The following is an 8,088-nucleotide window of genomic DNA, read 5'->3' as shown; positions in this document are numbered from 1 at the left end:
GACTCCCTCTTGGCCAAGAGATACTTAATCGCAGCGTGATCAGTATAGACTATCACTTTCGACCCTAATAGATACGGTCGAAATTTCTCGAATGAGTATACCACTGCTAACATCTCTTTTTCTGTGGTATCATAGTTCTTCTGAGCTTGGTTGAGGGTCTTCGAGGCATAAAAGATGACATAGCTTTTCTCGTCAATCGTCTGACCTAGGACCGCTCCCACTGCAAAATCACTTGCATTGCACATCACTTCAAAGGGGTAATTCCAGTCTAGCGTGCGAATTATCGGGGCGGAGACAAGTCTATCCTTCGGCATCTGGAACGCCTTCTTGCACCTCTCATCGAAATCAAACTCCACATCATTATGCAAGAGATTCGTAAGCGGTTGAGCAATCTTCGCAAAATCCTTGATAAACCTCCTATAAAAGCCTGCGTGACCTAGGAATCCTCTAACCTCCTTTTGATTCGTGGGTAGGACAGTTTCGAGATTACATCCACCTTGGCTTTATCCACTTGAATCCCTCTCTCAGAGACTACATGACCGAGGACTATTCCTTCGGGTACCATGAAATGGCATTTCTCAAAGTTTAGGACTAAATTCTTCTCCCGACACCTTCTCAATACCAGATCCAAACTGGCCAAGCATGCATCGAAGGAATTTCCATATACCGTGAAATCATCCATAAAAATTTCAATGCATACCTCCAATAGGTCTGAGAAGATGTTCATCATACAACGCTGGAATGTTCCCGGTGCATTGCATAATCCAAATGGCATTCTTCTATATGCATAAGTGCCAAACGGACAGGTAAAGGTTGTCTTCTCCTAATCTTCCGGATCCACATATATCTGGAAGTATCCACTGTATCCATCTAGAAAGCAAAAATATTGCTTTCCAGCCAACCTCTCCAACATCTAGTTAATGAAGGGTAAAGGAAAATGATCCTTTTTAGTGGCTTCATTAAGCTTCCGGTAATCGATGCACATTCTCCATCCAGTCACCAATCTAGTAGGCACCAACTCATTCTTATCATTTTCTACAACTTGTATTGCCGACTTCTTTGGTACCATGTGAACTGGGCTGACCCATTCGCTGTCTGGAATCGAGTAAATAATCCCCAAGGATAGCAACTTCAACACTTCCTTCAGAACTTCTTCCCTCATTTTTGGGTTTAGCTTGCAATGTGGGTCTCTACGCGCCTTCGCCCCTTCTTCCAGTCGGATGTGGTGCATGCAAAGATCAGGGCTGATTCCCACCAAGTCGGAGAGCGTCCACCCTATAGCCTTCTTGTTCCTTCGGATCACTTCCAGTAGATCATTCTCCTGTTCTGCTGTCAAGTGGCTGTTGATTATCACTGGGAATGTTTCATCTTCCCCAAGGTAGGCATACTTCAGGGTCTCGGGTAGTTTCTTCAACTCCTTCTTTGGTGTGATGGCTTCCTGGGGCAGGGGGTTTTTTTCCAGACTTCTTGTTGCTATTTCATCCAAATTTGTTCCCTCGTCTGGACCTTTCACCTGAACAGACCCCGTAGACTTGAATGACAGTGGTTGGTGGCAAAATGCCATGATCGCTTCATTGATCTATTCATCTGTCAGGTTCCGAGTTAATAGGGTTTCACACCATCCTGCCACCTCCTTATCACCAGACTGACTCAACTCCGAATTGTTAAACTGTTCCTGTATTAATTTAGTCTCAAGATATTCCTGGACCAGGGGGTTAATGATATCGACAGAATGCAAATTCTCAACATCCATTGGCTTTTTCATGGCTTATCAATGTTGAATGTGTATTTTTCCCCATGATAATCCAATCATATTGTTCCATCAAACACATCTATTATAGTCTTAGCGGTGCGTAAGAATGGTCTTCCTAAAAGCACTCTGCTAGACTCAGCAGATTCATTATCACCCATTTTTATCACCTGAAAATCAGCTGGGTACAGGAAATCATGTACTTTTACTATCACATTCTCCATCACACCTTCAGGTGAAATGCATGTTCTATCGGCTAACTGAATTACCACTTTCGTATCCACCAGACTCACTCCTATCAACTTCTTATATATCGAAAGCGGTAACACATTTATCGAGGCTCCTAGATCACACATAGCATGCTCAATTTTTATGTCACCCAGAGAAATAGGCAAAGTGAACATACCTGAGTCTGTGCATTTTGATGGCATACTCCTCTTCTGTATCACAGCCGACACATTTTCTCCAATTACTATTTTCCCGTCGGGTTTGGTTTTCCCTGCTATGAACTCCTTGATGAATTTACTGAATGTAGGCAGCTTCAAAGCTTGTAGGAAGGGCAGGTTGATCTCCAGCTTGCCGAAAATCTCCATGAAATATTCGGTGTCGTCCTTCTTCTTTTTGGCTTCCCCTCGATGAGGAAATGGCTTCATGCGCTTCAACGTCCCTGTTGGTCCTGGGACGGATGATTCACCGACTTCTTTCCTTCCTTCCTCAATCTCCACTTCAGGCTCTGGGTCTAAGAAAAATGGATCGGCCATCCGAGGTAGTGGTTTCTCCAGATCCCCTTTTTGAAGACCGTCTTCTACTCATATATTCATTACCTCAGTATCCTCCAGGTCAGGGATCTTGCTTTCCTTGCTCGTCAATAGAGGTGTATTCTCATCTTTTCTCATCACCGGACCTTCATAGCCCCGTCCTGACCTCAAAGTTATCTGACTAATATTTTCCCGGTCAGGTGGTTTCACTGAAGCTGGTATCCTTCCTTCGTGTCTCCTCATCTCATTCAACGAAGTGGCCAATTGTGACATTTGCTTGGCCAACATATCCATAGCAGACTTATGCTCTTGTTGAGCATCTTGGATTTTGTGTACCACATCATTGTTTTTGTTTGCCTGCATATTGTTCTACATGTGTTGTTGAGAGCTGACTAGGTCATGTACCATCTCATCCAGATTCCTCGGAGGCTTGTAGCTCGATTGATTTGAACTTGACTCCTGATTGTGGCTCGGTCCACTCCCCTGATTTGGACGATAATTACCCTGACCTCCTTGATTATTGCTGAACTGGCTCCCTGACCCTTGATTTCCCGGGTGTGTATGCTGGAAGTTCTGATTGTTTCCGGTGGCGTTACGCTGATGTGGTGGCACATAAGAACTCCCTTGATTGCTCTGGTTCCTGTTGTTCCAATTGGACTGGTCCCCTTGATTGCGGTAACTCCAGTTATTCGGTCCTTCCTGGTTTTTTCCTGACCAGTTTGAACTATGCTGGGGTCCGTCCTGACCACGGTTAGGCCAGTTCTGCTGGGCCTCTGCTGGACTTGGGTACTGTAGCTGGAGCTGTTGGTTTCCATCAGCCCATCTAAAACAAGGGTTGTCTCTCCATGGTGCCTCCTTGATCTTCCACTGATTCCAGCTTGTATTCTGATTATTTTGATTCCAATTCCCTACTGCATTTGCCTGGGCTTGGAACTCTCCATCGGGCGGTGGACTATAATAGAGCTGGAGTTGATTTACCTCTGGACCTGGCGGCTTCTCTTTCTCCTGCGAGGTCGGGGAATTCTTTTTCTCAATCGCACTAAGAAGTGCCTTCTCCAACCGATCTATCATGTCCCCAACTCCTTGTCCTTCTTGTTCCTTGACTGCGTTGGCTGAACCTCTCCTCGTGATACGTGGGTGGTCATATGCCTTCTTTGCGTCGACCAGCCTTCCCAAAATCTCTCGTGCTTCACTTGCCTTGTTCTTTGTAAAATTCCCCCCGCTCGAGGAATTCATTAAGTCCTTCGACTTAGGATTATCTCCTTCATAGAACAAGTAAAAAGTCTTAGCCTCCATCATCCTATGGTTGGGACAGGCGTCGAGCAGCCCCTTAAAACGAGACCGATACTTGACTCAAGGACTCATCGCAATCCTTCTTGTATTCCTGAATCTCCTTCTTCAGGGAATTTGTTTTGTTGGACGGGAAGAAATAATCCAGGAATTCCAGCTTGAAATCCTTCCATGTGTTGATCGAGTCTGGTGGAAGCCTCAGCAGCCAAGTATTAGCCTCCCCCTTAAGGGCAAACGGGACTGCACGCAAATGGTAGTCATCCTCAGTAGCCTCGTTGGGTCGCTTTTGGATACTGCACAGCTTACTGAACTCGTTTAGGAATTTGTAAGGACATTCATTCCTTCGTCCAGAGAATGTAGGTAAAACACCCAGCACATTCGTCTTGATATCAATAGACCTCTGCCGCTGGTTCGAGACTATGGCATGGGTGGGTTCACCGTCCAAATGCGGGGTGAGTGAACCTCTCTCCGGGTCGGGATCCTCCACGTGTGCCATATCTACGTCTTCCTCTTTCTCGGTTTTGGTGTGCTCTGTTTCTGTAGACGACTTCGGATCCTCTCCTCCTGACGAGTTCCACTCCTTCTCACTTTCTGATTTGAATGGGAATGGATCTACTGTCGTAAACCCTGATCTGGTGGTGATGGTGGATGTCGATTCCTTAACCTGCCACCTGACTTGAGCGTCCTTTGACCCAGACGGGTTACTCCAGTTCCCAAATCGTGAGCCCTTGCTCATAAACTGCCAAGAAAAACAAATAACAGAAATTAAAACTATATACACCAAATCCTCAAACACGTAAACAAACTACGCCATCCATCCCCGGCAACGGCGCCATTTGAAGAGCTGCTTTTTGGTGGTTTTTAGAGTTTAATGGTCAGCGGGAGAGTGTTCAAAAATTAATAAAGAAAACCCTCGGTCCAGGGAATCCGCTAGACACTGGGTCTAGGAACTCAGAAAACCTTGAGCTACCTGTCGTTGGGCACACAATCACTACCTTAACTCCCCCTTCAAAAACCCTCAACCCGCTTTAGCTAAGAAATCTAGTACAGGGAAGTAGGGATCGAATCCACAGAGATGAATGCGCAAGTAAACATGTTCAAAGACTTGGGAACTAGATCTAGGCAGAGACATAAAAGCATGCATATTAACCGAAATAGATCGAGACAATTACTAGACCGAGCGGACAGTTTTCTGAATTAATCTAGACTTGGGAAGCTAAACGTGGGGACCATTCCCTGAAAAGGCAGGGTACGATTGAAAAGCTGCAAAATAACTAACTAAAGGACTAACTAACAGCGACATCATCTAATACAATATTTATCACGAAACAACCAGCTAAAAATATAGCAAACGAAGATCGAAGCAAAGCAAACGAAATTAAACCGATAGAAATGAAGAACAAGTAAAACCTAAGTAGATCTATGCCTACTAGACGAGGCAAACAAGAATGCAGAACTTAAACAACTGAATGAAACAAAAACAATCAGATCCAACCACGGGACGCTTAATCCACCCGGATCCAAGCCATCCACAACAACCAAACATCATCTCCATCTCCGATCCTCACAAGTCTACGTAGATTCAAACGATCAACAACAAATTTCTCACAAACCAACTCCAAACTCAGATCAACCAACAATAGTCAGCAAATCAAATCAACAACACCACAAATAAACAAACGAAACCATAATAGTGACATCCATTGCAAAATATGAAGTATCCAACGATAATAGCAAAACAAAACCGAGCCTCGAACAGCGAGGACTCGGCGAGTACGAGAAGTAAACAGAAAAGTAAAGACAATTGTTTCTTCGCCTCTGTGGAGACGGTGTTGCACCACAAACTTCCGATGAAATGAGAACCCCCTAAAGATTTCCCCCAAGTGTGTGAGTGTGTAGAGAAAAATCGGAAAACTGAGCTAGGAGCTGAAAGTGATGATCTTCATGTTGATTACGTGCTCCTTTTTATAGTGGATAGAGCTTCTAGACTGTTCTTGTAATGCCCATTTTGCCTTCAATTTGATGCTCTTTTGTCTAGCGCTCTTCCTTGTTCAGCTTATTTTTTCTGCCGGCTTCCTCCATCAGGCGATCTTTGCCTTCTTCCTGGGGTTGGCGATTTTCTCTACACACCTGGCTCAAAAAGGTTTGTTAGACCCGGGAAATCGCAGAATTTATCCCTATAACCAATGCATGAAATTAGCTTTATCACAGAGCAATGCCGGAAACAGTGGGAGCGGCTGAAGAAGCAACTCAGCCGATTTGTCGTCCTCTACCAAAAGAACATCCGGTCGACAACCAGTGGCATGACCTCCGAAGATGTGAAACTTCTGTCCCACTAGCAGTTCCCCGACAGTGAGAAGGGGTTCGAGGAGTTCAAATATTGGGAGGTTTATCTTGAGGTGGAGAATTCCCTAAAGTTTATGGCGGGTGTTGAAGCTGGGTGGCCGAAGCAGACGAAGATCAACGCCTCTGACGAGTACAGCAGCAGTGCCGGTTCCCACGAACTCCCCGAAGCCGAGGTAGAGTTCCCGACACCTCAATTGTCTTCCCGCCGTCGTCACCCGATTGGGCAAAAGGCCGCGCTGCGGATGGCTAAGGGAAGTTTCGGCGCCTCACAAGAGGTCCACTCGGAAGCTCCTTCGCAGATCACTCCCCAGCTGACCAATCTCGCCGAACTGCAGCTGACGCAATTCATGATCGAAACAACGGAGAAGTGGCATGCAGCGATGAATCACATGTACAAGCGAATGTTGAAGGATGGGATCGACACTATGAGGAGAAATCTGAGGCTGCCACCCTTGCCCAATGTTGACAGCACCACTGGCGACGGGGAGGACGAGTCTGATGACGGGGAATGAGACGGGGGGCCAATTTGTCGAAGCTTGGGGTAGTTTTTTTTTGTTGGTTTTGTACTTTTTTTAAAAATAATTATGTAATTTAAAAAAAATAATGTAGTTGCATTTTCTCCGTATTCGTGCCGAAATTTTAATAGCGTACATTATTTATTAATTCCGTAAATTATTTAATTTGGTGAATTTGTGAAATTTTTTTATTGCGGGAAGTTCGCGCCGGAAGGTTATGGGATGTCCGCCACTGTGCAGTGGGAAGTCCTTATGACGTGGCAAAAGGTGTTTTTGGGAAGTCCGTCGGGAAGGCTATAGGAAGTCCGTCCTGTTAGGATTGGTATACTGAAAAGCATATTTCGAGCATGTTGCACAGATAGAATTGCTTGTATACAATAAATTCTACAATCCACTTTTAACCCAAGGCGAGAAGAAGTAATTTTATCGCATTGGTGTTTGCTTGTGCATTTATAAGATATTTCTCAAATATTTAAATGTATAAGAAGCAAACAAGTCTAATTCTTCTGTATAGTAGACTGGTCGTGAACGATGTTCAGAGAAGGTGACGCAGTCGGTCCTTTGTAGAAGAGAAATAGAATTTCACAACCTAGATAGGCTTTGGCTACCTATCGTGAAAGGTTGCAGTGTCAGTCCGCATGTTTCCTTACCTTAGGAAATAAACGACACCTGGTGTGGTATAGCACTAAAGGATCTAACAGTGAGATAAGTCTTTCTTGCTATTTACTGAAAGACGAGGTCTCGGTGATTATAATTCTTAATCATTGTTGATATAACATTGAGCATACGATATTGATTATGCACTACTTTGATTTATCAAATGGTGCGGATTTTTCGCAATCCAAGAATCCCGATATCTTGGGTAGTGGTGATCAATATCTAGAGGTGCTAGTATTGTTATTGCAATGAATCGTGTGCTGGGAGAGTCCAGTTTCATAATATCCTCAAGAGGTGTTCGAAAAAGGTTTTATTATTCAGAATCCCGGCCGGTTGGAATTTATTCCAGAATAATAAATAAGGATTTTGAACTAGACACCTCTTGGAAAAAGATATTAATTAATTAAAGTCAAATAGCAGACTTAAATTAATTAATGGATATTTATATCTTAAACACGAGAAATAATAAATTAAAGAGGTAAAGCCCGGATTACTCGTAATTTGAGATTGGACGGGCAGTCAATATTATTATACTATAGTGGATGATAATAATATTCTGTTTGGACTTGTATTAATTGGGGCTCAATTTAATTAGTAAAAGTCCAACAGGTTTGGCCCAAGTCCAACCTCCATGGATCACCGATGTATTTTTACATCCCACAACTTCGGCAGATCGCTTAGCCCCGTTCATCTTCGGCGGAAGAGCGCTCGATCAGTGAGCTATTACGCACTCTTTCAAGGGTGGCTACTTCTAGGCAAACCTCCTGGCTGT

This window comes from Salvia hispanica, chromosome 5, assembly GCF_023119035.1.
Source record: "Salvia hispanica cultivar TCC Black 2014 chromosome 5, UniMelb_Shisp_WGS_1.0, whole genome shotgun sequence".
In the NCBI taxonomy this organism is placed as follows: Eukaryota; Viridiplantae; Streptophyta; class Magnoliopsida; order Lamiales; family Lamiaceae; genus Salvia; species Salvia hispanica.
This window is presented reverse-complemented; position numbering follows the sequence as displayed.